Here is a 27,886-nt window from a genome sequence, read left to right on the forward strand (position 1 = left end):
ACATAGAATACTAATTCATAAAAGGTGTATGGAAAACTGATAATAAGCTTCCAGAATAGTACCTCAGCTCATGAAAAAAAGCACTTGGGGATTTATACCAACTTACAAAATACAGAATGATTCATGAGGTCATACTGCAGTTAGTTCCCTCCAATAACAGAAGGAACTTAGAATCACTCAAGTGTTCACAGTGGAATAAATATAATTAAACCAGACAGGATATGAGAGAGAATAAAAACATTTGTAAGATCAGTACAATAAAACAAAAAGAGTATTATTGTCTTTACCAAGTATTTAGTAATTAGCCCTTAATGGGAAATGTTGCATGGCTGCTTTGATGTGGTTGCTTAGAATTTATCATTGCTTAATACTGCTTTGTTTCCAGTGGAATAAAGTAGGAGTCAATCTGTGTAAAGATGAAAAAAAGGTGGGGAGAAGTTTAATTGACTAAAAATTGCATTTACTTCAAATCCATGAAGGAAAAGGCATTTGAAAGAAGCAAACAGAAATCATAACGGGCAACAGGCATTCAGTAATATAACTTTGAAACATGAATGTGCCTGGGAAAACAACTTTTTGCAGCATGGGGAAATGAATGGTCATGTTGAAAGTGTGTGAACTTAGTGTGGTTCTCTTTGGAATAATGAAAGAAAGGAGCCAAAACAATAATTGCAGAGTATAATTTGAAATGGAATCCTGCTAGGATTTATGGTTTCATTACTGCCCGCGAAACAGCAGAGGAGGCAAAGCACACTAAGTTTTAGCATCTTTTCCAATTGCAGTTTATTCCACGATGGCCTTTTTGGATTTACCTGGAACCATAAAGAAGAAAGGGGCAGGATGACTTCAGAGGCTTACAAAAACAGTTCATATTTGGAATGGATCTTCTTTACAACAATTTGACAAAACAACTTCCCCAGTTACCATTCATAACGGAAAAATCAGTTCTGTGACAGAATTATGGCGCCATGTGGTGGGGCTCTGGAGAAGGCCGTATCCAGGCCGCACTTCGCACATAAATTGAGGGATTTGTTGAAGACCACAAAGTCAGTTGGTAACAGAGCATGTAGGACCTAACTCTGCATAACTTAGGTAAAAAAGAGTTAAGCTGAAGGAGGAATGTTTGTGTTTGTTCCAAGTTGTAAAATTTACACCTCCCATCACCCCCTACAAATTCATTCCTCAGTTCTCACAAACTTCCTTCCCCTCTACCGTCTCTCACCAATGCTCAAGAATATTCCCTTCCCCAAATTACTTCAGTTACAAGATTGAGACTTATTATTACAGAGAAGTATCTCCATAGAGATCCTCCATAAAGGATCTCAAGCACCACCACATCTCGACTTCCTAGAATGGTGCTGGCTCTCAGCCAATGTCTGTTGAATGAATGCAGTGCCACAAAAGGTAACTGAATTGCTCAGTAAAGGCTCCACACCACCCCACCCCCTTGCTCAGCTGGCCTTAAACTTCTTTGGTTTTCTAAGACGGCTTACCAGCCTGCCTGCAAGTAGTCATGATGGTCTTTACATGCAAATTCACTTGTCTTTTATGGCACAGTGTTGACCAGCTGTCCTCCATCATAAGCAAAACTTTGCACTCATCCCTTGCATGACTACTTTCAACCAACCAGAGTTTCAGTTGACCCTTACCTCTTACTGCACCTGGAACAGTGTAGAGAATAATTAGTAGAGAATTTTCACACACTCCCAGCATCACATCTAACCACTCCTTTATGCCTACGTGCATTCTCTGCTTTCCCACTGCTGTGAAGGGCAAACTCTTTGTTCCACTAACTCATGCCAGCCCTGCAACTTGTGAGCTGTGTCCCATCTCCTCTGCCAGTTCAAGGACATCAATCATGGAGTTACCTCCTCTCCTCCCCACCCCCACCCCCACCCCCACCCCCACATTCCCCTCTCTACTTGGGATCTCTCATCTGCATACAATAATGTCATGATATCTTGATCTTAGTTAGCATCCTCACTTGATTACACATCCCTTAAAGCTACTGTCCCTTTTTTTCCTGCTCCCTTTTAAAGCAAAACTCCTGAAAAGAGTTATCATCCATCTCCAATTCTTCTCCTCCCATTCCCTCTCGACCCCACTCCAGTCAGGCTTTTGCCCAGATCAATGAGCCCCACATTGTCAATTCCTACGTCAATTATAAGTCAGTAGCATTTATCAAACTGGACGCCAGGCCTCCACACTCCCCTGGATTCCTCCTGTCTCTATGGCAATCCCTTCTCAGTGTCCTTTACTGGATCTATTTCCTCTTCGCAATTTCTAAATGTTGGAACGCTCTAAGTGTCTGTGAACCTCTTCTCACTCCGCACTCACTGTCACACAGGTCTTCTAGTTTTAAATATCACCCTTATGAATGCCATCCTTATACCCATGTATCCCAAATCTGGATCTCCAGCCCTGAGGTTTTCCCTCAACTCCAATTCCTTGACACCTCCACTGGGAAGTCTGATGAGCACTTATCCCTAATATTTCCCAAACATATTTTGTGATGTTGATCTTCTCCCCAAAGCTGCTCACCTGCAGTGCCCTATATCTTAGTGAACAGCACCTTCAATCTCTTCGTTGTTCAGGCCTCACACTTTGGAATCTTCTTTGACTCTTCTTTTCCTCTCACATGTTATGTCTAAGCATCAGCAAATCATGTTACCTTTACCTGCAAAATGCACCCCATTCCAACCACTTGTCACCACCACTCTTGCCACCACTATCGGGTCCAAGCCACTTAACAGTCCACAATGACAATGCCTCTCCCCAACCAGTCTCCCTGCTTTTGTTCTTGCTCCCTAACCCCAGGTCTATTCTCAACACAACAGCCAGAGTGATCCTTTGAAAACATGAGAACTGCTACCCTAAAGAAACTCTCACAAGACAACATGCCCTAGAAATTTTACTGTCTGTACTAGAGAAAAATTGGAAACAGCCTGTCAATGGACAAATAAGTTGTCTTACATTCCTATAGGAGAGTATATGCAACAGAGGGAAATAAGGCAGATCCTTATGGGAGGAATGGGAAGATCTTAAAGCATTATTGCTACATGAAAATAGCAATTAAAGAAGGTAGTGAAATAAATTATGGTGCATCTATACAATAATGAGTAGGTAAAACATTATGTACTAAATAGCTGTTCAAGACATATTGTGAAAAACTGAATAATTGAAATATCTTTTAATAAAAGAAATACATGTATGCTTAAATATATAGAGACTATCTCTAGTAGTATACGCAAGAAACTGATAAGTTGGTATCTCCTGGGGAATAGAACATGGAGGTTAGGTGAAGAAGGGGACATTATTTTTTACTTCTTGGGCGCTGCAGAACTTTTATCATGAGCATGTATATGTGTGTGCACAGACACACACACACATACACACACGTATGCATGTTTTCTTCTAGCCCTTTAAGGTTAATTGTTGGGGTTGTGTCTGTTTTACATACAGAACTTCATCCGGACTTTTTATTGGTGTGAAGAGTAAGGTAAGGATACATTCTTCCAAATGACAGGCAATTGTCCCAACCCCATGTCCTTACTGATCCATTTTATTCTCCATTGATAGGAATGCTACCTTTAGCATAACTACATTTCTAAGTCTACTATTTTAATTATTATTTTCAGCATTTGTTTTTCTGAAAATGTTTAAGCATCAGAAGATGAATTTGTCCAGAGAGGGCACCAGAATGCTAAAGCAGGGAGCCCCAGACTTCAGCCCAAACAGCATGCACAAAGCTGCTGGGATGGTCCAGCAGAAGACGGGCGTGTGATAAACACAAATATCAGCCCTTGTGTTTCCTGTGGTCTCCCTTGCAGCATCCAAACTTTCATATAAGAATGGATGCCCTTATAACTGCAGTACCTAGACTTACGTTGAGTGCCTGACACCAGCCCTGAAAAGGCCACTAGTCTCTCACAAATAACCCAAGGAGGGGTGAGGTCCATGGCCTTGATAGGTGATTTTCACCTAGTGCTCTGATGTGTGATACAGTGGACGGACAGGATTTGGCACCACGCTCAAGCCTCCTTGTGGCCATTTAACCAGCTAAGTGACCTTGAGCAAGGTCCTGTGGTTCATATGAGAACAGAAATTCTACTTCTTAGGGTTGTTTAAGGTTCAACTGAGACCCTATGTAAACTGCACAGTACAGTATCTTGGCCATAATAGGTAGTCAAAAAATGTGCATTATACTTTTTATGGAGAAAGTTTAGATATTTAATTTCCAGACTCTGTGAAATTATAGCCAACATTTAAAGCAGGGAGATCAATGGCCATTGGCAGGGGAGAGGGGATGCATTGGCTTCACATTACCTTCCCTACTTTTCTTTTTAATCCAGGCTATTCTTGCCAAGTTTGCCCCTTGATGGTTGGCCATTATGATATTAGTATATAGTAACATACATACATAAACAAAAGTTCAAACAGCATGAAAGGCTAGTTAATAAAATGAGTTTCCTGTGACCCCACATATGAGGTCAGACAATTAAGTTCGCAAACTTGTTGCAATGATGTTGCTAAGCTTTTTTGATATCAGAGGGATTATTCATTATGAATTTGTACCAACGAGACAAACAGTTGACCAAGTTTACTGTTTGGAAGTGCTGAAAAGGCTGCGTGGAAAAGTTAGACAGAAACGATGTGAACTTTTCGCCAACAATTCATGGCTCTTGTATCACAACAATGCCCCAGCTCACATAGCACTGTCTGTGAGGGAGTTTTTATCCAGTAAATAAGTAACTGTATTGGAACACACTCCCTACTCACCAGATCTGGCCCCCAATGACTTCCTTCTTTACCTGAGATAAAGGAAATATTGAAAGGAAGATATTTTTATGACATTCAGGACATCAAGGGTAATACTGTGTTTCTCCAAAAATAAGACCTAGCTGGACAATCAGCTCTAATGCGTCTTTTGGAACAAAAATTAATATGAGACCCAGTATTATATTATGTTATGTTATGTTATGTTATATTATATTATACCCGGTCTTATAGTAAAATAAGACCCAGTACTTTATATTATATTATATTATATTATATTATATTATATTATATTATATTATATTATACCTGGTCTTATATTTTAGTAAAATAAGACTGGTCTTATATTAACTTTTGCTCCAAAAGACACATTAGAGCTCATTGTCCGCCTAGGTCTTATTTTTGGGGAAACACAATATGATGACAGCTCTGATGACCATCCCAGAAAAAGAGTTCCAAAATTGCTTTGAAGGGTAGACTAGGCGCTGGCGTCAGTGCATAGCTTCCTAAGGGGAGTACTTCGAAGGTGACCATAGTGATATTCAGCAATGAGGTAGGTAGCACTTTTTTTAGGATAAGTTCGCGAACTTAATGGTTAGACCTTGTATACTCCTCAGAGGTAGCCATCGTTAAGTTTTTTGTTGTTTCCATGAAGAAATTTTTCCTGTGTGTATGCACATATGCACACACTCATGAAAGCAGCCTATACACACTTTTCTTGCTTTTTTTAAACTTCAGATTACATCAAAATTGAGTAATATAAAGCTAGATTATTTGGAAGATCTTAGACAAAAATGGGAGGAGAAGTGGTGGTTCAAGGCCCACTAGCAGGTTTTTTTAAACTCAAGTAAGTTACTAGTTCAAAAATTTTTCCCTTGGGTTTGTGCTACATGCTTATTTAAAAAAGTATTGGCCAAGACCAAGATACATAATGTATATACACTACATTGCTTATGTATTAGTTTCTTTTAATAAAAATGTGTCTGAAGCTGTAAAGATATTTGAGCATAATATTGGCCTTTTCCTTTAAAAAAAAAAAAAAAAAGCATGGGAGATCCTTTATTTCCTTTAGAGCCATATTATTAATCCTGAGAAACAGTGCACACCATGCTTATTGCCTGTCTACATGCTTTCAGTCCAGCTCTGTGGGTATATAATTAATTGTGTGCTTAACAACTGCTCACCTGGGGTTTTGTTTTGTTTTTTGTTTTTTTCGTATAGTCATTGTGTAGGAAACTGCCTCCGAACCAGCACGTGATTAGGTTTGCTCAGCTCCCACTTCCATGCTGTTACATAACACTCCCCAGCTGGGCGGTGGGCGTAGCACTCACAAGAGTGGTTTCAGAATTGAAAAGGGCTTGGAAAATTTCAGGTTCTGAGCACTTCTCTTCTTCCAAGTATATTCAAAAGGCAAAGTCTTGCTCTATTTCTCCTGCCCCTCCAAATAGGAAAGTTCTATCTGTGTTCTGTGGTGCAATTGCACTGCAGAGAAACAATTTGTACATTCCATACTATAGTGGTAACCAGAAGAAAATAGTAGCATTATGGGGTAGAAAATAATTGTAGACATCTCTTTCTGGTAGTATTGCAGACTTGATCCTCTGGACAACCCGCCCCCTAAAAACAACTAAACATGCGAGATGAAATTATTTAAATGTTTTAATTTATCTAAATTTAAATGTATAACAAAATGGAAGTTTTGAGTGAGATGCCAAGAGACGATAAATATTAGACACAAAGCAAGTTATAAGATGAACAGAGACAAAGACATTCAACACAGGTGGCCAAGAATACAACCAACACTAAAGACACGAGACAGTCCAGTGACATTCCACCTGGAACCCACTCAAGCGGGCTTGTGGAAGGATTTCCTTGGTGAGAGTTTGTCATGCTGGGTGTCAGGTGGGGTCTCAGCTCCCACTCCCCACGTAAGAACGCAGGATATGGTGAGGCCAAAAAGGAACCATACATGGGGAGTCATAGACAGGGGAGTCATACCACTATATTCTCGCTGGCAGCTGGGTTGCAGACACAGGAAACAGGATCCACACGATCTGCAACCTTCCGTCCACTTCTCTGTCAACCAACCAACCCCACTTGCTAACTGCAATCCGCCCTGCTAACTGCAATCCGCTGTTGCTAGCTCAGCCACCATCTTCTTGCTAGCCCCCATTTGCTGCTAGCCTAGCCACAGCAGTTATATTAGTGGCCAATGGCTCACTGGTTACAGCTGATGGCCATCCAATCACAGTTGATAGCCATTTACTACCTGAGCCAGCACCTTCCCCCGTGAGGCCGAGAGCCTGGAAATTGCATTCCTGGCTCTGTCCCCACAGAGCTGCTTCTGCAAATCTAGAAAGAGGAGCTTTCAGGAAACTTCGCAGAGAGCTCCATATGCATCCCCTGAAATTATGAGACACAGGGGACAAGTGACTGAGGGCTGAGGAAGCTAAAGGCAGAGGCTGTGATTTTAGCCTGAGACAACAAGGGAAAAAAGGGGGTGCTCTTGCATTGTGACGGGCCAGCATTCTAAAATTTATATAGAAATACAAAGCACCTAGAATAGCCAAAAAGGAAAAAAGACAAAGTTGGAGGACTTGTACTGTCTGATTTCAAGAATTATTATAAAGTTCCAGTAATTAAGACAGTGTGCATTCGCATAAGGTAGACATATAGAGCAACTGAACAGAAAGTTCAGAAACAGATTTACATATGTATTAAATTGTCTTTTGTCTTCTCACAAAGATCCTAAGGCAACTGTCTTTTGACAAAGTCAAATCATCTTTTGACAAAGATCCTAAGGCAATTTAATGGGCAAAGGATAATATTTTCAACAACTGGTGCTGGAATAGTTGGATAGTCGATATGCACAGAAGAAGACAGAGAAGGAGGAAGGAGAAGAGGAGGAGGTACAGAAGGAGAGGAGAGGGCGGGGAGAGGAAAGAGAGAGGGAGAGAGGTAAGGAGCGAGCGAGGGAGGGAGAGAGGGAGGAAGGAAGGAAGGAAGGATAAAGAAAGACAATCAACACTTACTTCACACTGTCTATAAAAATTGATATGGATGAAAGACAAACATAAGAGTTAAAATTATAAAACTTCTAAAAGGTAACTATACTAGTTATCTACTGCTGAGTAACGATATTTTCACCAACTTAGTGGCTGAAAACAACTTACACTTGTTATCTCACAATTTCTGTGGTCAGAAGTCCAGGTGTGGGTAGGTTGACTTCTGCCTAGGGTCTCACAAGGCTGCAGTCAAGATGTCAGCTCGGCTGTGGTCTCATTGAAGTCTTGACTGGGGGAAGTTATTGGCAGAATTTAGTTTCTTGCAATTGTAGGACTGACAGCCTCAATAACTTGCTGGCTGTTGACCAGAGGCTACCCTCAGGTCCTAGATGCCACACAGTTCCTTACCATGTGGGGTTCCCCAGCATGACCACTTGCTTCCTCAAAACCAGAGAGAAAGAAAACCTCAGCAAAGTGGATGATAAAATCTTAAGTCATACAAGCATGTAATCACACACAACCATGTACATCCCACCATTTTGCCATATTCTATTGGTTACAAGCAAGCCACAGGTCTTACCCCTATTCAAGGCCAAAATCATAGAATAACTGAAGAAAGTATATAGCTTTTCTGCATCGAGAGGGGGGAAAATGAACACAACCATACATACCCTTCTTTGTCCATTTAAAAAATAGTTGTACATACCTAATTCCTTGTATGCTGAATTGTATGGTGGTACCAAAAGACAGTTGCCTTAGGATTTTTGTGAGAAGACAAAAGACAATTTAATACATATGTTAATTTATTTCTGAACTTTCTGTTCAGTTGCTCTATATGTCTACCTTATGCCAATTCACACTGTCTTAATTACTGGAACTTTATAATAATTCTTGAAATCAGACAGTACAAGTCCTCCAACTTTGTCGTTTTTCCCCCAAAGGTTTTTGGCTAGTCTAATTTTTTTTATTTTATTAAGGTATAATTGACATGCAACAGTATATAAGTTGCAGGTTCATAGAACATAATTATTCGATATTTGTATATATATTGCAAAATGATCACCACCGTAAGTCTAGTTAACATTTGTCACCATGCATAGTCACGGAATTTTTTCTTGTGATGAGAACATTTAAGACCTACTTTCTCAGGAACTTTCAAACATAAAATACAGTATTATTAACTATAGTTGCAATGGTGTACAGTACATCCTCATGACTTATTTATTTTATAACTAGAAATGTGTACCTTTTCACCCTCTTCACCCATTTCACCCACCCCACCCCCTGCCTCTGGCAACCACCAATCTGTTCTCTGTATCTATGAATTTGGTTTTCTCTTTTTTTTAGACTACGTATATATGAGGTATGATCAGAAAATATGGTAAATGTCTAAATTTTAAAAAATTATTACAGCAAAAGACACATTGCCATTAATCCCCCTCAATATACACCCCCTTGCTTCAAACACATTTATCCCATCATTCTTGCCACTTTCTGAAGCAGTTCTGGAAGTCCTCTTTGGTGAGTGTCTTTAATTGTGCAGTCGTGGCTGCCTCGATGTCCTGAATTGATACAAACCGTTTTCCTTTCAAGGTCATTTTGATTTTGGAGAAGAGCCAGAAGTCACATGGTGCCAGATCTGGTGAATAAGGTGGTTGAGAACACACCATAATGTTTTTATTTGACAGAAATTGCCGTACCAGAATCAATGTGTGACACAGAGAGCATTGTCATGATGGAGTATGAGACCACTTGCCCATTTCATGTTAATGTGTTGTTCGTGATCCGTGATTTACAACACACTTTAAAACATACCTTCTCTCAACTGTAGCTCATACCCAACTGACTGCACCAAACAAATTGAAACTTGTCACACCTGTTACTAAGGTTTGACATGCAGCGTCCTGTATTGAAGATCCTTGCCTTTGCAATGGATGGCACTTGGCAACAGCATTCACTGTATTTTGTGATCACAATGGAAAGACTCCATTGTGAGCACATTGAAGGGGAGTATATTGAGGGGGATTAATGGCAATGTGTCTCTTACTGTAATAATTCTTTTTTATTTAAACATTCACCATATTGTTTGATCATACCTTGTATATATTGTGCTTGTGGATAGGAAGAATTAACATAGTTAAAATATCCATACTACCCAAAACAATCTATAGATTCAATGCAATCCCTATTAAAATACCAATGGATTTTTCATAGAACTAGAACAAATAAATATAAAATTCATATGGAACTATAAAGACCCAGAATAGCCATAGCAATCCTGAGAAAGAAGAACAAAGCTTGAAGTATCACACTATATTAAGCTATACTACAAGGCCATAGTAATCAAAACAGCATTGTATTGGCATAAAAATAGACACATACCATGTTTCCCCCAAAATAAGACCTAGCCGGACAATCAGCTCTAATGAGTCTTTTGGAGCAAAAATTAATATAAGACCTGGTCTTATTTTACTATAAGACTGGATCTATAATATAATATAATGTAATGTAATATAATATAATACCAGGTCTTATATTAACTTTTGCTCCAAAAGACACATTAGAGCTGATTGTCCGTCTAGGTCTTATTTTCAGGGAAACAGGGTAGATCAATGGAACAGAATAGAGAGCCCAGAAATAAATCCATGCCTATATGGTTATTTAATCTATAATAAAAGAAGCAATAATATACACTGGGATAAAGACAGTATATTCAATAAACAGTGCTGGGGAAAACTGGACAGATACATACAAAAAGAAAAAAGAAAAAAGAAAGAAACTGGACCACCTTCTTACACCATATACAAGAATAAACTCAAAATGGATTAAAAACTTAAATGTAAGACCTGAAACCATAAAACTCCTAGACAAAAACATAGGAAAAGTAGTTTAGACACTACCCTTATTAATATTTTTACTGATATATCTCCTTGGGTAAGGGAAACAAAAGAAAAAGTAAACAAATGGGACTACATCAAACTGAAAAGTTTTTGCACAGCAAAGGAAACAAAAAGACATCCTAATGAATGCGAGAAGATATCTGCCAATGATACACCTGATACTTCGGGATTAATATCCAAAATTTATTTAAAAAAATAAACGCATACAATACCCCCAGGTGTGAATGGATCTCGGATGGGCTTCGGTGGTTCGAATCCCAATGCGGGAATGAGCCTCTTTAACCTCTTTCAAGGCTTTTTTGGTTTTCCTGGACCTCAGAGCCTGAACGATCCCTTTTATGGAGGGATGACTCGAGATGAAGATGAGGATGATGAGGAAGAAGAAGGAGCCTCGTGGGGCTGTGGGAGCTTGAGGTTTGAGGGTCCCCAACCCCTGAGAAATTTGCTTTCAGCTTCACCTTCAGGCCAGGAGGAGGAATGCGTTTCCACCATAACTTCCGCTTTGATGACGTTGTCCAGGATTTCCTAACATCTTCAGCGAGATGGGGGCCTGGACCTTGCCTGCCTATCCTCCTGAACTCCCAGGTCTTGGGTCAGAGACACCTAATGAGAGACAGCAGGAGGGTCAGACGCTTCAGGACTCAATGCTTAAGTATCCAGATAGTCACCAGCCCAGGATCTTTGGGGAGGGGATGGGTCTTGGAGAGTGATGCAAGAACTGACTCCCCAAAACCAGCACGAGACTGGGGCTACCAGAGACCTTTTCAAAGGTTGATGACATGTGGCCCGTGACCCCCATTCTAGAGCCAGAGGACAAGGATCTAATTCAAAGGTTTCCCAGGAAGGCCCAGCCCAGTTCTACTGCCCCAGCCCAAATCCTATTTCAAGAGCATCTCTGTGACCAAGACCACTGGGCCAGATGAGACAGAAGAGGAGCGCCGGACTATGGTGGACAGTGAGGGCTGGACAGAGACCACAGCAACCTATCAAGAAGCAGACAGCCGCCCGAGAGATGCTTTTAACAGTACCAGCGTAAACACAAATGGAGCCCAGGATTACCAGACCTCTGTGGCCAGCCTCCAACATGAAGGATGGAGACTTATGCAAACAAAAGAAGCAATTTGGAAGAAACAGAAACTATGCAAAAAGATGAAAATTCAACAAGGACACAAATCTTTAATGTCCTTAGAAATATGAGATATATCCATAAAACCAGAACAGAATGCTACAAAAGAGAAATATACAGAAAAAACATCTGGGAGACAAAAAAATGTTATGGCAGAATTGAAAAACTATAAAAAGACTTGGATGACGAAGTTGAGGAGCTCTGCAACAACACAGTCCAAATAATAGAGCTAGAAAATAAGGGGGGGGATAAGAAAACTAGAATGATGTAAATCATCCAAACCAGAATGTAAGTCAAAATATCTCTGAAGTGAAGGATATTACTTTCTAACGAAAGGACCCACTAATGCTAAATACCAAGGATGTAAATAAACCCACTCTCAGGCTCATCGTATGAAATTTCAGAACACTAGAGACAAAGAAGAGAGAAGAAAGGGAGACCACCTACAGAGGATCAGGAATCAGAATGTTCTCAAACTTTAGCAGCAATACAAATTAAACGACAATGGAGCATTACTTGTAAAATACTAAATGAAAATCTTTTCCAATCTAGAACTGTATACCCAAGTAAACTATGAATTTAATGTGGGAGTATAATAGACATTTTTAGACATGAAAGGGGTATCAACAAAAACTGGTACCAAACATCATATTTAATGGTGAAAGATTGATGCTTTTCCACCTACTAAGATTAGGACAAAACCCGGATGTCTGCTCTTAACCACCTCTGTTCAGCATTGTGCTGGAGGTTCTAGCTAGTGCAATAAAACCAGACAATTAAATGAAAGATGTGGAATGGAAAGAAAGAAGTAAAACTAGTTACAGATGCCATGACCATATGTGTAGAAAAAATATTATAAGGAATCAACAACAACAAAATTAATAGCAGTAATAACTGAGTATAGCAAGGTTTCAGGATACAAGATTACTCTACAAAATTTTTTTGTATTTCTATATATTGGCAGCAAACAATCTGAATATGAAATTAAGGGAACAATTCCATTCACAATAGCATAATAAAGAATAAAATACTTAAGAATAATTATGACAAAATTTCAAAAGCTGAACATTGAAAATTACAAAAATTGCTGAAATAAAATCTAAATAAAAGAGATATACCATGGGGGGTGGGAACTCATGCAACTCAACACCAAAAAAACAAACAATCCAATAAAAATATGGGCAGAAAACTGAATAAGCATTTCTCCAAAGAGGACATACAGATGGCCAATAGACACATGAAAAGATGCTCAACATCACTAACCATCAGAGAAATGCAAAATAAAACCACAATGGGATATCACCTCACACCTGTTAAAATGGCTATCATCAATAAATCAAAAAACAAGTGTTGGGGAGGATATGGAGAAAAGGGAACCCTTGTATGCTGTTGGTGGGATTGAAAATTGGTGCAACCACTATGGAAAATGGTTTGAAGGCTCCTCAAAAAATTAAAAATAGAACTACCTTATGACCCAGCAATTCCACTTCTGGGCATTTATCTGAAGAAATCCAAAACACTAATTCAAAAATATATATGTACCCCTTTGTTCACTGCAGCATTATTTACAATAGCTAAGATATGGAAGCAACATAAGTATCCATCAATAGACAACTGGATAAAGAAAATGTGGTACATATATACAATGGAATATTACTCAGCCATAAACACAAAAATCTTAAAACTTGTGACAACATGGATGGACCTAGAGGGTATTATGTTAAGTGAAATAAATCAGACAGAGAGAGACAAATAGCATATGATCTCACTTGTAGAATCTATGCAGAATCTAAAGAATAAAATAAACAACCCCCCCCCCAAAAAAAAAAAAAAAAAAAAACAGAAAGAAAAAAGATTGCTTTGGCTATGCAGGGTCTTTTGTGGTTCCACGCAAATTTTAGGCTTGTGTGTTCTATTTCTGTGAAAAATGTCATAGGAATTTTGATAGGGATAGGTTTGAACCTGTAGGTTGCTTCAGGTAGTTCAGACATTTTAACTATATTAAGTTTTCCAGTCTATGAATAGGGAATATCTTTCAATTTATTTGTGTCTTCTTCAATTTCCTCCATCAAGTTCTTATACCTTTCAGTGTACAGGTCTTTCACCTCCTTGTTTAGATTTATTCCAAGGTATTTTATTCTCTTTGATGGAATTATAGATGGAACTGTGTTTTAATTTCTCTTTCTGATAGCTCATTGCTAGTGTATAGAAATGCAACAGATTTCTGTATATTGATTTTGTGTCTGTGAACAAAAAAGGGGCCATGTACTAAACCTGACAAGCTCAGGAGGGGCAGATGGCAGATCTTACAAACTCAGTGACCCAAAGTAACCACATAGGATGGTCTGAACATAAAAATTCCTAACTGAGCAGGCCATGGTGGGTAGTCACGTCCCAGGCCTATAGCTTCCTTAGTAAAGTTCAATCATCACCTTAAGTGAGCCCTGTCCACTGTTCTTATGAATCTAGGGTAACATACCTTTGAAATGTCAGAGTAATTTTGTTTTCCAGACCCCTCAAAGGCACAACCACTGGCACCAGAACACAAGACCATAGAACCCCTCATTGTTAACTTGTTCCCTGCATACCATCTCTATGTGCTGTAAGTGTTAATTATTAACTATCTTGTACCCATCAATGTAAAAGAGGTATGTGTTTCTCCACTTCGCTTTTTACCCAATCCGAGAGATTTCCCTGCCTTGCCTTCTCCCACCTACTTAGTCTACCATTAATGGATTTCATGTAACCCACCTTATATCTTCTCCTTTGATTCTAATGTGTAACATAAGCCGCCAAACTGCCTTTCTCCAGACCACTTTCTCAATCCGTTGAGATCTTGTTGCCAGGTATGTCTTCAAATTGTTGGCTCAAATAAACTTTCATAAAACTTTTCTATATGCTAGACATTCTTTCATCAACAATCCTGCAACTTTTAGTGAATGTACTTATTAGTTCTAACAGTTTTGGGGTGGAGTTTTTAGGGGTTTCTATATATAATATGTCATCGGCAAATAGTGACAGTTCTACTTCTTCCTTTCCAATTTGGATACCTTTTATTTCTTTTTCTTGACTAATGGCCTGACTTCCAATACTATGCTGAATAAAAGTGGCAAGACTGGGTATCCTTGTCTTGTTCCTGATATTAGAGGAAAGGTTTTCAGCTTTTCACTGTGGAATATCCATGTACGTTTTTATTTCTATATTTAGGCTATAAGTCCCTGAAGAATATCTTGCACTTTGGAAATCCCAGGATGCCCAGTTGCAGTGTCTCACGTGTATTAAGTACTCAAACTTGGCACGATGGCAATTGCACAGGCTTATGGAATCAGGGGAAGATTAATTCAAATCCCAGCTCTGCCATTTACTAGTTGAGCAAACTCAAATAGTTGATTAATGTCTCTGAGCCGTGGTTCCCCTACATAACCTCACAGTTTTGAGATAAAATGAAATAATATGTATGAACTGCCTGACACGCTCACTAAATGATAGCAATTGCTGTTATTTATAGATGTGGAGAACTGAAATGCCAAAAATGAGCAAATTTTAACATTAACCAGAAAATTAAATTGCCAGCTTTCTATGATGGATATTTCTTTGCCTCTGTAAAAACAGCAAGAATCCTTTCAACTGCTGCTCCCCTTGTGTAAGGATAGCCCCACCCCGATATGCACGCGCTAAGGGGCCTCAGCAACAACGCTTTTTGCCAACCACCTTCGGCAAATCATCTTTTCCCTTGAACAAACTTTCCCAAAATGAAGCTGGTCAAAGGCTGTATAAATACGGCAGGGCATCTTCTACATTTTTGTACTATTTCTGCCACAAGAGGGCACAATGTGACTGTGTATACAGTGAAAAACCGTTGCCAATCCTAAAAGTAACTATTACACAACAGAACACACTGTGCTCCAGTAATTGTTTTCATTTAAACATTGGTTTTACATACTTGAATTAATTTTATTCTTTAAAGCAAGAATAATTGAAAGCAGGAAATTTCCTTCTGAAGCATCTTTTCTCAGGCTATAACTGGTTAAGTACAAACTTAGCATCATTCTTCTCTGTTTAAAATACTGTGATTCATCTCTTTTTCTGGGAGTCATTTCCTGGAGGGCGTAAGAGGACTTTTGCTCCAAATTACTATATATTCCTAGTTCTTGTTATGTTTCCTGTAGGCCATCAAGTTCATGGATTTTATTATATAGCCTTGCAAATTAGTAGAAAAATTTACTAGCCTATAAACATTTTATCAGCCTCATCTTGCTCCTTGGTAACAAAATAGCTGAAAGCACTGTTCTGCATAACTTACTCACCTGTGAAACTAATGATTGTTATGCAACCAGTTTCTAGCTTTTTATTTTCTCCTTGTAAAAAGTATGCAAGTAGAGTGGATGTGGGCATGAATGTAACCAAATAAATCTGTTGCCCAATACCACATGCAACCTATGCCATTATTGGCAAAAGTGATACATTCCCAGACAGATTTCATTGACAAATGGAAATCACCTTCCTTTGAGAAGTCACACCCAGCCCTGCTCAAAAGAAGAATTGGCCAGAACGTGCTTGTTCCATCCACCTCATTCTTGTCCCTCTGTGCCACTTATCCTGCACCTGGACACCCAGAGAGGGTGGGCAGAACCTTGGCACAGTATTTTACAAAAGTTTCTGATCTCTGGCTGAGATGGATGCTTCCACACGCAGGAAGCAGGCGCCTCTGTGGTGTGGTACTGTCAGTGGTCCAAGTCACTGTCTGCTTTTCCCCCTTTGCAAAGTCACATGTGTTTCTTTGTGGTTGTCATGCCTATTTCCACTTAGACTTTACATTCTGTGCCAGCCTTTACGTGGCTGAGGGTAGAGGCCCTTGCCCCTAAACTTAGGGAATGCCTACCCGTTTCTGTAAGAGGAGCTATGGTTCTGCCTCCCTTTTCTTCACACCACTTATGGTTCTGCCTACCCACACTGGTCCACTTCCTAGAATGGGGTGGCAGATGAACCCCACAGTTATTCATAATGGAAGCAGATGTACCACAAAAGAGATGCAACCCTCCCCCCCGTAGGCAAGAGGGCAGGTGAGGACAACCATGCAGGCCAATTCTTTTTCTTTTTCAACCATTAGCACTTCTCCCCTCTTAGTTCAAGGCTCTGAGGAAGTCAGTGAGAGTCTGACTGGCCCTATTATTGGGCACTGGCTGCTGATTTAAGCCCTGCCACATACAAGCAAGTTGGGGAAGACCGTGGAGAGCTGGCAGCAGTAGGAGAGCACGGCTGAGACCAGGATCCCAAGTGGTTCCTAGTCCTGGGCTGCCGAGCAGAACGCAAGGATCCTGAACATACGAACTTCAAGACAGATTTCCCCAGCGGGTGTGCAATGTCCAGTGAAAAGTAGGAGTGCCACAGTGTTTCTTGACTACAGGACTTCTCAAAACCTGTAATATGCCAAAACTTGGATCTCCCAAAGGGAGATATTATTTTACTACAAAACCTGTTTTTGAAATAATATACAAACTTAGTATTTTGAGTTACACACATGGGAACTGTTTTTCTAATCATCGAATTTGTGCCAATTATTCTAAAAGGAAAAAAATCATAATGTGGAAAAAAATCGTAATGTGTTGTACCTTATTAAATAAAAGCAAAATTTGTTTAATCATGTGTGACAAAAAATAAGATTGAGGAGTACCTCTAGGGGGTGATTAGGGGATTGGAGGTATCATTGGAGGGTACAAAGATTGTCTTTCATCCAGATGCATCTTTATTTCGACACGTCGGCCATGCTTCTCTGATATCACCGTGTAAGAATTCCCAGGTTCTAGAAACTGATTAGGGGTAGCTTGGCCCATGGTGTGAATGTATAAATGAATGGGGCTCAGTGTTCATTATGCAAGATTTAAATGTCTTATATCTCAGGGAGATATACCCAGCAACAGTCTATTCTTAGCAAGGTACCAGACACTGCCTTTTCTAGAAGTCATAAGCTAGACTATTCCTCCACATATAAATCAATACAAGTTGATGACCTGAAAGAAGCTACATTGATTAAAAGGAAGCAGGTTATAGGCAAATAAAATCCCAGGAAAACCTAAAATAACATGCAACTTAGTGTTGTTACCATTGTCTTATTTAATAAGAATTGCGATGGTACCACATGAGATGAGAGTGCAAGAAAACGTTTTGGCTGGGTCCTTTTGCAGGTTAGAGAGTGTTTTTTACTCATCTATAAGTCTTGCATGAGTCCGCTGATCTTGCTTTGCTCTGGACCATGATGATGGTGATGATGAAGGATGGTGTCCTTAGAGCATGTCCAAGGAAGCAGGGATGGGCAAGAATCATCTTCTGAATTCCAAATAGAGGAAACCAACCATCAGTGTTCAGGGCTCAAGAATAGATGACAATAACTAAGTCCATATCTAATTCTGATCATGTGATCTAGCCACAAACCTCTGGACACTTTGCATCCAGAGAAACTTCCTCTAGAGTGTCTTGTGTGAGTACCTGTGTTGAGTTGGCCCAAAAGGTGACCTGCTGAGTTTCTGACCTGGTACCACACTCAGCCATCTATTCTGGGAAACCAAAGTCTGACTTCAAGATAGAAAAACAGAAACTGAAGAAAAAGAGAAAGAAAGAAAACAAAACAAACTCCTTAATCTCCTCCAGAAACCCAGGGAAAGGGAGGAGGTGCATACCAGTACTTCAGGCCACACGGAGAGAGGATTTAAATGGTCTGAGAAAAAAAATGTGCCATTCTAAGTGGAGAAGAAAACAGCTATTGTCTAACACTTAAATAAAAAATACTGTATAAACAGCTAACAGCTGTTTTTCAGCCTTTGCTTTTTAGAGCAAAAGCCAGTAAAAGAAAAGACATACTCTTTCAAATGTGGTTTTTGTGCAGAGCCCAGATTTTCTACTACTAATTTCCAACCCAGAAGGAGGCCCTGTTTCGGATCGTTTTGTTTTTAAGACTAGTGAAAACTACAAGTTCAGTACAGCGCCACAGACCCAGATGGAGGCTGAGCCAGACAGACTTTGCTATACCAAGGAGAAGGTGTATACACATCAAAGGGGATTTTAGTGTTAAAAAACAGAAACAAGTCCTCTCAAAACCCCCCTCAATGCGTGGATATTGAAAGGAAAAAAACACTAACTTTGCACGCAGAAGTAGAAAACACGATTCATCTCTTTGAGATACTGTTTGATTTCAGCACCTTTAACTATAAAATCATTAAGGAGACTCAGTGCCCTGGTCCATTTATCCATTGTCCACATATAAAAGCCCCCTGATAAGACCAGGAAGACTCTAATGAACACCCATCTTATAAATAAGGAAATTATAGGGGACTTTCAAAGGTATATTCATATGAAAAATTACTAGCTAAGTCTTATAATTATGAAGTCAGAGGGATAAAATAACAGTGAGGCAAGCTCTGTTTTATAAACAGAGACTCAAAGATAAGACCTTACTTATTCCCTCTTGGTGCCTTTGTTAATGCTGTTTACTCCACCCTGAATACTAGCTTCAGTCCCTCAGAGGAAATCTTATACTTACTTCGGGTGTATGCTCTTCACCCTTCTCTAGCTTTTTTATTATACATAAAGATACATGTACATATATGCATATGTACATATATATACATATATATGAAGGGAGAAAGAGAGCTTTGAGATGCCCTCTAATTATTTCCTATGTCTTTATTGTAATTTTAACATTTTGAAGCACAGTCTATGTCACGTGTCTATCTGGCTGCTGTGTCCATATGGCCTGAATATTACGAACACATGAGATCCATTCCCAGCATTATGGCAGAGCCGATCCTCAGAAGGCCTTCCTGCCACAATTCCGTTAGATCCTGAATACAACATGGTTTTTCATGTGTACTGCTGGGCTCGCAGATAACAAAAGAACCCTCCAGAGCCCAAAGAAATGAGCTGTGAGCTGAAATGCAAGCAGGAGGTGGTAAGAACAGGACAAACTCAAACACTAAACCTTGGGTCCATTGCAAGGTGCAAAAGCCAAACTAAGTCTCCCACTGTAAACCCTGACCTTTAAAGGGGTCTAAACCAGCCCTCAGGGTCCTGGAGGAAGCACATGCAAACCTCTTTGGAGTAAACAGCTCCAGTTTAGGTCCTTAGGATTCCCACAGATTGAGCAAAATGAGTTCAGAATCAAAGAGCACCAAGCAGCAAGAAACTAAGCTCCCATATGTAAGAGGAAGCAGAAACAACAATACATTTATATTCCCAGGACTTCGGCACTGGCATTATCAAATGCAAAATTTTAAATATTGTATATGAAATCATTAAAGAAATCCAAGATAGAATCATCCATGTGTGCAACTACCAAGAATCTATGAAATATGACCAAGCAGATTTGAAAAAGAGCCAAGTAAAATGTTTATAAATGAAAAATATAATTGTTGAAAATAAGAACTCAATGGCCAGTAAATAAGACACAGCTGACAAGAGCATCAGTTGACTTGTGTGCCTGAAGAAATTACCCAGAATACAGCACAGAGAGACAGGAAGATAGAAATCTGAAAAGGGGGTTAAGACCTGGAGGAAAGAACCGGAAGGATTAATAGTCTGATCATAGGAGTCCCAGAAAAGACTAGAGAGCATGGGTGAGAATGCAATATTCAAAGAGATAATGAATGAGAAGGTCCAGATACAGGAAACATAATATATACCACGCAGGATAAAGGTTTTAAAATCTACACTCAGACACATTGTTGTAAAATGGCCACATGCTAAACTCAAAAAGAACTTACAGGGAACAAGCAGAAAAGAAGGCAGATCACCTACAAAGAACCAATTAAGTTGTCAGCAGACACCTTTTACAGCAACAGAAACCAGAAAACTGCAGGATAACATCTTCAAAGTGATAAAATAACTGAGAATTGCATGTGCAACAAAACTACTTTTAAGAATGAGAGCAAAAAAAGACTCTTCAGATCAACATTAAATATGAACAGAAAATGAACAGTAGGAAGGGTGCTATGCTTAAGCTCCTTTCTGGGCATCATACCAGGAACACTGTCTTTGTGAAAAAAAATGTTTTAAGTATGATGTTAACATTCACTTAGTGGAGTGACAAAGAAGGTTTTTCGTGTTCCTGACTCTGGGAATTCAGGAAACAATTGAGTTACTGGCGGTTTAAAATGTCAGAGAGCAGTAATCACAATGTGCTTCCCACTCTCAATTACTTCAAGCATTGCCTGCTTTTGAGGCTATTCTTGAGTACTAAAATGTTTTCCTAGGATATATTTTGTGCAGTTTCCATGTGCTCAGTGTGACTAAGGATTAGTCACAAGTTACAATAGGAGAGACTCAAGAAAAGACAGCTTGGTCTCTGGAATGACTTCCTTCCCACCTCTGAGTTCCCCAACTCCAACCAATTCTTGGCCCCGCCCCTGAAACTGGTTCTGTTCCTGGCAGGGGGTTTCCTGAGTAGGATCTGCTGCTCCCTGAAGCCTTCGCTTCGGGAAAAACCTACATCCTCCATCTTGGGCAGACATTCCCCCTGTATTTCCCATCCCTTTTCCTATAATCTCTTCTCTACCTGTGGGAAGATGTGTGAGCCCAGCTGTTAAGAGAAGGGAGAAAGGGATAGACAGAGGGAAAATTAGGCGAGGTTGATGCAACTTGAGCAGAGATATTTTAAGCTGTGCTTTTTGTAATACAGAAAAGCAGGAGTCAACCCAAGTATCCAATAATTAGGAACTAGCTAAGTAAACTGTTGCATGTGGGAAAAATAAATGGAATATTACATTGCTCTGATTGACGATAATTGAAAGATGTGTGAACAGAGGCCACATGTGGATCGTGGGACTTCATCAAACTGTTTAAATGAATGTCATCCTGATAAATGTCGAGCACACACTCAATCATGAACAAGAGTTACAAACTAAATAACAGTCATGCCGCTATAGAGCTCAGGCCTGAAAGAGGACATAGAGCTTTCTAATTTATTAGCAAATTTATTATTTAAGTATTAGTATCAATTAATAAATGTATAGTGAAAGTTTTTTTATGTTTTTGTTTTTGTTTCTTCCATGATTCTTAGACGTTTTCCATAGAAAAGAGGCTCCATTTTTATTTTGAATGATGACCTAAAAAACATGGTGAATTATTAGTTAGAGTTTAAACATGAGACACAAATTACACAGCAATTTGTACAAGGAAAGTTAAAGAATTATTAACAGGGAATTGGAGTGACAAGAAACAATTACTATGGAAAGAGCCACGCTCGCGCAGGAAGCCTGAGCTGCTGACCAGACACTTGCGTCAGTCGGTTCTTGGCCTCCTGGGGCGCAGGGTCTCTTATGAAAGCCCCCCCGGCTTTCCATAGTAGTCCTTTCTTGTCTGCCCCAAGGCAGGTTGAACCAAAAGGGTCTCCCCAATCTTGTGGTTTAAAACACATAGTCGTCTATAACAACACAAGTGTGTCTTTCAGAGATGTTAAGGAAAATAATAAATGAAAGCTACTGTAAATACGTTTAGTGGCTCAATAAATGCCAATCATGGTTTCAAAGTTGCTGCAACCTACTCTTTGACAAAGTAGTGACCAAGGGCCTGGGCTCTGAGCCGCTTACTAACTGTGTGACCTTGGGAAAATTACGTCACCTCTCTGTGCCTCATTCCCCACCGTAAATTGGGGGTAGTGATAGCACCCACTTCAGAGGATTAGATGAAGGATGGAGAGAGTTCATACACGTAAAGCTCTTAGGACACGGTAGCCCATAGCGCAGAATAAGCACTGTATATGTTAGGTATTATTATTACTACGTGAGAACAGTGACAGCCAAACCCCTTTATGCTGGGCCCCTCCCAAGTCGCCCACAGTCTCTCCACATGTCCTCCTGAGAAGGAGGTGACCTTGCTCACAAACCCTGCCCTTAAGGGGCACCCAGGCGCAGGGCAGCCACTGAGTCATGCTGTGTAGCCCATCAGGTCTGCTGGTCACGCAGGACACCAGCCTGCTCTTCTATCATCAACGCTGGACAAAGCGGCCAAAAGCCAAAACAAGTAAACTAGAGCCCAGAGAACAGATCCAAACAGCTTGGGGCCTGGCAGTACCAGTGGAAGAGCTTGAAAAGAAAAACAACCAAAAACAACGCACAGGCTCGTCTTTGTCATGGCTGACCCCGCTCACAGCCAGGCACGGAAACAGAGCGGCTCTAGGAGAAAATGCCTTTCTTTCCACGCAGTAATTGAATCCAGTTGTGGACTGAGGTTGTACATTAGTGGGATTTAAGAAAGGCTTACCTCTTAGATACATCTTCTCCCGCTGAACAACCTTTTATTTCTGTTACATTCTTGTGAAGCGGGGTGCTAAAGCATCCACGGGCAATATAATCCTTTGGAATCCGGCTCTCACACTCACCCTACAGATATGCTGGGAATCCTTTAGGCTTCTGGAAAACTAAAGCTCTTGGGTGGCGTCCAAGACGCCCTTCTGGATACTGAATTCTGCTTTGTAGCAGACAGTATTTGGGGCAGTTTTAGGGCAGCTGCATGTTCAGAAGACTTTAGCTTCACTGCAACTTAATTCCTCTTCAAGAGGGCTGCCCTGGTCTTTCTCCTGGAGAACACTGAAGGGGGAGAGAGTGGCCAGTGGCTAGGACAGGATGTTTCTGAGTCAGATTGGGTTGTGCCTTGTCCCACGGCAATCGCTGCCCGCTGACAGCATGCTTCGCTCTGTCAGTGAAATGAAGCAGTCCCTGTTCTAGCAACTGCCACCCATGTCAGGACAGCAAGTCTTACACCACCCCGCTGGAGTCCTGCCCTGGAAGCCTCAGGGGCACAGATTCAAAGATCTTAGCCAGAAGCTCTTCAATAAATCATGCTTTTAAAATTTTTGTAATTACTTTGGTAGTTTTACAATGATGAAACGCTCCATGTGGGAAGTAGAGTGCAATACGGGTTAAGTTAAAAAGAGTAAAGTTTCTTGTATAGATGTAAAAGCAAAAGAGGTTATTGGGCATCCACTGTGTGCACAGGAGTCTGGGATGTGGATGCTACGTCACGTGGCACACTCTCCGCTGTTCTCAGGCATTTTATGAGCTTCCCCCCGTCTTCTAGATTCTCCCTGGGAAATGCTTTTCCACCCCGGTGGGTCAGTGTGCTAGGCAGCGAATATATAGCTCACTCAACCACAAAGGAGAGTTGACTAAAGGGAGTTGTCTCTCGCTGGTTGTGGAGCACCCATTCCTCCTTGCGGTCCTCTCTGCCACCGGACTTCGGAAGGATTGGGATGGTCTAAATCAGTAACTAATGTGCACAGCAGTTATGAGGGAAAGACCCACCTCCGGGCCTCTACCCTTTGCCACCTGCTGCCCAGCTCGGTCACAGGGCCCTTTGTCACTTGGCTTGTGTGGATGAGCACAAGGTGTAAGTTCCCAGGCACGATTTCCCCTAGAATCCCCTGGGGACCATGTGTCTCCATTGGCACAGTTTCAGAGATGGAAGGTGAAAAGCGAAGACATCAACACTGAAATCTTTGTTGATTTTCTAAAACTGAGTGGAAAAGAGAAAGGAAGATAAAGGGAAATTATTTCTGTGAATCAAATCCTGTTCTGTTTATTTGATCCCAGAGTTTCTAAACTAACAACTAAGTACCTGGCTGCACTGGCCCTGGACTGGGCATCAAACACCAAGTTGCCAGAGACACAGCCCCAGGTCTGTTTCAGGACCTCAAACTATGGCCAAATACCCTGCCCCCTCCCCATGACCCCACCTCCATTATAATTTCCTAGGCTGTTATAACAAATATAAACATGGTGGCTCAAAACAACGGAAATGTCTCCTGTCATGGTTCTGGAGGGCAGACGTCTGAAATCAAGGTGTGGGCAGGGCCCTGCTCCCTCCAGGGGTTTTAGAGAAGAATCCCTCCTGACCCTTCCAGCTTCTGGTGACATCAGGCATTCCTTGCTGTGTGGCTACATCACTCCCATGCCTGCCTTTGTCTCTTCACGTGGCCTTCTCCTGTTCTCTGCATGCCTGCTCTCCTGTCTTGTCATCGGAATTAGGGCCCACGGGATAATCCAGATGATCTCATCTCAAGGTCCTTTAATCACATATGCAAACATCCTCCTTCCAAATAAGATCATGTCCACAGTTCCCTGGGGTTAGGACCTGGACATATCTTTTTGGGCACCACCATTCAACTCACCCTCCCCCCCATCTTCATTCTCTCCCTCCCTCTGGATCCTCACACTCAATGTAGAATATGTTCAAGTCACCTCATGGAAAGGAAAATAAATTCTACTCATATCATGTTACCCTTTCAAGCTGTGCCATTCATCCTTTTTTGTTCCACCTCTCAGCTATCAAACGTTTCCCGAGAGTCATCTGTATTTGTTACCTCCACTTATGACTCACCCCTTACTTTTTTCTCCACTTACTTTTTAAGACAATGTGTTACGTATGTCAAGCATGGAGAAAAGTTTACATTCTTCTCTCACTTTCTTGTGGCAAAAGATGACAAAATTTGCCATTTTAACCATTTTTACATGTACAATTTAGTGACATTAATTACGTCCTTTACTTTTCAATGCTTTGTAATTTGGCTTCCACCCCCATGACCGCCCTGTTCTCTCAGAGATCACCAGCTTCCGTCCTCCACCTCCCCCACCCCTTTACCAAACTGGACACTGCTGACCACCCCCATCTTAAAACTCTTCTTTCAGCTTCCCAGACCGCAGTTCTCTTTCAGTGAGACTATTTCTCTAATTCCTTCTCCCCCTGTTCCCTAAGTTAGAACCCTTCCAGGAGCTTCCCAATTCCCCTTGGTCTTGATTGCCTCCTGGGAAACCTCCCATATTCTCATCCATGTTGCAGCTCCAACCAACTCCTCAATGCAGACAACTCGTCTCAGCTAAAGCCTGGCCTAAGAGCTCAGCTAGAAGCTTAAGCTTCTGCATCCTGGGCACACATTTCCAGTTGTCTTCTGATCCCCACCTACATGTCCCGTTGACACCTCAAACTCAGTATGTCCAAACGGGGACTCATGGTCGCTTCCTTTAAACTCCTGTTTCCCCCTATGTTCTCCCCATATCTCTGCCTGGTACCATTATCCTCCCACTCACCCAGTGGGGAAATCTTGGACCATCTTTGCCTTCCAATCCTTTCTGATCCTGTACCTTTTATCTCTACAGTAGCGCCACTGCCCTGCTCCACGCTGTGCCGTCTTTTCCATTCTGACACTCTCTTGCCTCCCTTCTTCAACCTGGAAGACTACAGTGGACCTCTCTCAGGTTGCCCTCTACTCCCTCTATTTTCCATTCCATTTCACACATTGTTAATACATTGTTCTCCCTAAAACACAGTCCTGATCCATCTCGTCACAAACCCTCAGTATCTCCCACTACTTTGAGAATAAAACCTAAATTCCTCAGCTGAGCCTTCACCACTTTCCCTGAACTGGTGCTGAGCGTCTCCTGACCACCACATACACTTTGTTCTGGCCCAAAAGTGGAAATGTCTGTCCTCTAGACACATCTCACGCTTCCTTGCTTACCTTTCCCCTTTCAAAATATGGGTTTCATAGTTTTCTAAAAGACCTCTTTTCTTTCTGTTAAAATATGAGTAACAAAATAAGAGATACTGACTGAAGAGAAGATTGCCAAATTCCACAAAGTGGAATCACCCACCTCTTATTTCCTGCACCAAACAGAAAACACACCCAAGATTATTCTTATCTGACAGGGTTACAAACAGAGCTTTGTTTGCTCATGGAATTCACCAGCTTGGAGTAGAACCATCACCTTTTGAGAATTCAGACCTTCTGTTGGTGATTCAGCTGCCAGGGGAAGCATCAACTTTCTTGCTCTGAATTTCTGTAACAGAAAAGCGGCTCTCTGGTGGCAGATCAGATGGTAACAAAAACTATCACTTCAAACCTGAAATCTTGTGCATGAGAGTTCCAGGAAGTCAAACAGAGATAAAGACATGATGCAAAAATTAAAAGGCAACTTCCGCATGCAGAAATAATCATAGGCACAAAGAGGACAGAATGTACAGTGCTCTGATGGGTGCTTCTTTCTTGTGCATTTCACTTCCAAGTCCTTGACCTTACCAGGAGATGGCATCAGAATTCTTTTAAGAAGACCCCCACACACCCCTCACTAATTCAGCCACACCAAAAGGCAAGATTCTTTTGTGAAACCTAGGTGTGGCATCTTTAATTCATTTTTTTAAAAACCCAAGTAGTATATCTTCTTGTATATACAATATCTGAAATTTTCTTTTGGACCCCTTCTCCATTTAGTACTATTTCCATCCCTGTGGTCATTGAGATGTTCAAAAGCAGCCTGAAGCTGCAGCTTCTGAAGGTATAAAAGTATTTTGAGCATTAAAAGCCCTCAGAAATTCAACCAAACACAAATTTAGGGAACTTAATTTTTCTTAGCAAAGGAAGTTATTCTGGTATATATAACCTGGGCTTGCATTACTTGGTGGGAGCTACTAATTGTGTCACTCTGGGAAAGTTATTTGACCTCCCTTAGCCTCAGTTTCCTCATCTGTAAAATGGGATTATTAAATTACTTTGCAGAGTTGTCATAAGGGTTTAACATAATAATATGTAAAGAGCTTAGCTCAGGACCTGGCACTGAAAAATTTCTTATTAATAGTGAAATTATTTTTAACACTGGAAATTTAGGTGAAAAAGACTAGGTTGTCCTTCATTTAAAATTGTTTTTTGTGTTTTCAAGACATGTGAGGGATTTTTTTTTTTTTAAGAAAAAAACTATAGTATTAGATAAGTCAATGTGTGCCCTTCAGATTTGTGCCCACTTATTTTTATCTCATATTTTTATTTAATATTCTTTTCAGTCACTCTTTAGGTGTGACTCTGACACTTATTACATTTAAAAGCAAAATCTTCATATATTTTGTAATATTTTCCCCTGCTATATACAGGAACATTTCACTGTTTCCATGAGATAGATGTTTCCAGGATATTCCACTGTGCCTAGAAAAGGGCACGATTTTTCCTTAATGTTCCTCCTCTCCCCCACTTTTGGTTCCTGTGGGCGAGGTGAGGCTTAACCCCCAACTCCGGGGCTCCAGCAAGTGGTCCAGATGTGGCC

At 40.6% G+C, this 27,886-nt stretch overlaps 1 protein-coding gene and 1 pseudogene across 7 annotated transcripts in view; one reads left to right on the forward strand and one right to left on the reverse strand.

Moving 5' to 3' along the window:
- SLC22A16 (solute carrier family 22 member 16) overlaps window positions 1–24,040 on the reverse strand; it is a 69,833-nt gene extending 45,793 nt beyond the window's left edge. For 2 of the 7 annotated variants that reach the window (XM_074333440.1, XM_074333438.1), the window contains exons 1-2: window positions 23,061–24,034; window positions 7,950–8,070 (exon numbers count right to left, since the gene is read on the reverse strand). The gene's annotated coding sequence lies outside the window, so the exon portion shown is untranslated. Of the gene's footprint in view, window positions 1–1,493; window positions 1,517–7,949; window positions 8,071–10,893; window positions 11,285–23,060 lie in introns of those variants that run through there. The other 5 variants (XM_074333442.1, XM_019735056.2, XM_074333437.1 and 2 more) reach the window with 4 other exon arrangements.
- Window positions 10,950–12,169, forward strand: LOC109449060 (HCLS1-associated protein X-1; annotated as a pseudogene).
- Window positions 24,041–27,886: the final 3,846 nt, after the last annotated feature.

Source organism: Rhinolophus sinicus, linkage group LG05, assembly GCF_036562045.2.
Source record: "Rhinolophus sinicus isolate RSC01 linkage group LG05, ASM3656204v1, whole genome shotgun sequence".
Lineage (NCBI taxonomy): Eukaryota > Metazoa > Chordata > Mammalia > Chiroptera > Rhinolophidae > Rhinolophus > Rhinolophus sinicus.